The sequence below is a fragment of the Sceloporus undulatus genome, chromosome 4 (genome assembly GCF_019175285.1).
Source record: "Sceloporus undulatus isolate JIND9_A2432 ecotype Alabama chromosome 4, SceUnd_v1.1, whole genome shotgun sequence".
Taxonomy (NCBI): domain Eukaryota; kingdom Metazoa; phylum Chordata; class Lepidosauria; order Squamata; family Phrynosomatidae; genus Sceloporus; species Sceloporus undulatus.
In genome coordinates, this window is record NC_056525.1 from 92,581,149 (window position 1) to 92,582,811 (window position 1,663).

General features: G+C 42.1%; 1 pseudogene; it reads right to left on the reverse strand.

Moving 5' to 3' along the window:
* Positions 1 to 1,270: 1,270 nt before the first annotated feature.
* LOC121930189 lies at positions 1,271 to 1,425 on the reverse strand (annotated as a pseudogene).
* Between the last annotated feature and the right edge of the window lie 238 nt (positions 1,426 to 1,663).

A 1,663-nucleotide genomic window follows, 5' to 3' on the forward strand; every position in this document is an offset into this window, starting at 1 on the left:
ATCTGAAAAAATAATGCCTCTTTCTCTTCCTTTAGTGCTCTCATGGGCAACAGAATACCACTGGATTGTTTTCATTGTGGTTAACTTCAATTTACAGTGACATTGGGTTTTCTTGGAAAGATTTACTATTCCAAGGAAATTTGCCATTGCTTTCCTCTGAGATTGATTAAGAGTGACTTGCCAGTCATCCAGTGGATTTCCATGGATAAGCAGAGCTTTTAAACTTGATCACACAGTCCTAATCTGGAAAACACTACACTACACTGGCTATATTTGCACCATTGGATACAATACAAAATATCTTACCAGCCATATAATTTTGATTGTGTCTGCATGGGCCACGATACTTGGGGATGCTCCTGGATTATCCTGGCCCTAGAGCTGCTCTGACCTCCTCCCATTACCTTGGACCTTTTGTTACAATGCTGGGTGGCTGTTCACACATGTGTCCTGCTGTGTTGCCTGATGTGGCTGTGGTGGCAGTGAATTGCTTGTTCTGAAGACAGAAGGAAGCATCCATCATCAGTAAAATGGCTGTGTGCCTCATTCTGACACCAGGGTGAGTGATCTGCTACAGTGGCAGCCACACTGGACAGCACAGCAAGATACGTTTTAAATAGCTTCCCAGCTTTGGAATGGAAGGTTCTGGATCTTCCAGGAAGAGTGGCAGTGAACAGGAAGTTTTTACAGTCTATTTTAAGAAGGATATACTCTGGCTTTGGTGCTGAACAGACCAGATATTGTCAGGTCTGTTACCAGAAGACATGGGGTTTGGGCCAGGCATCATTCTGATTCTTTGCTAAGAAGTTGGATGAGGCATTTTATTTGGCCATGCAGACAGAGCCGGAACTGGCACAGTTTGCATGCCTTCAGCATAACTGGTGTCACAGTGCATTTTTAATATATCGAGTGCAGACAAAATTCTGCACCAGCCTTCATGAATCACTCTCTCATGAATTGAACCCCATGCTCCAGAACTGCCCTTTCACTTCTGCTTGGCCTCAGCTTACATTTGTAGACTGGAGGAAAACAAAATGCAGATTTAGATGTTGTTTTTTCCTTTGGTTTATAAAAGCCATGACAGATTTCTTGGCTTTGCTAAACATAAAGAGAGAATGAAGATAGAATCATAGAATCATAGAATTGTAGAGTTGGAAGAGACCACAAGGGCCATCCAGTCCAACCCCCTGCTGTGCAGGAACCCTCCATCAAAGCATCCCCAACAGATGGCACTGCATTACTGAGCCTCTGTTTAAAGACCTCTAAGGAAGGAGACTCCACTATACTCTGAGAGAAAAACAGAGGCACAGTGACATAAAAAGATTTTTTTTTAAAAGAATGGGAAAAATAAAACATTTAAAACATAAAACATTTAGCATGTGAGTTTTTCTACACTGGATCTTAGCCAAAAGGCCAAGAAGCGATGTGAGTTTTTCTCCTTTCAGCCATGCAACTGCCTGAAGCACCTAAAGAATCCCCTCCCAAAGGACAATGTGAAAATAAGAACTGATGTCCAAACTGCCCTTAAATGTGTCTACTGTAAAAGTTGTAATGTATGCATGCTGAAATTCAAGTGAACTGGCCCTGGCCATTCCATTGTCACAGCAGCTACATAAAGAGGTATGAAAATGAGATAAGCAAAAGGTCCCCTAATACCATAGAA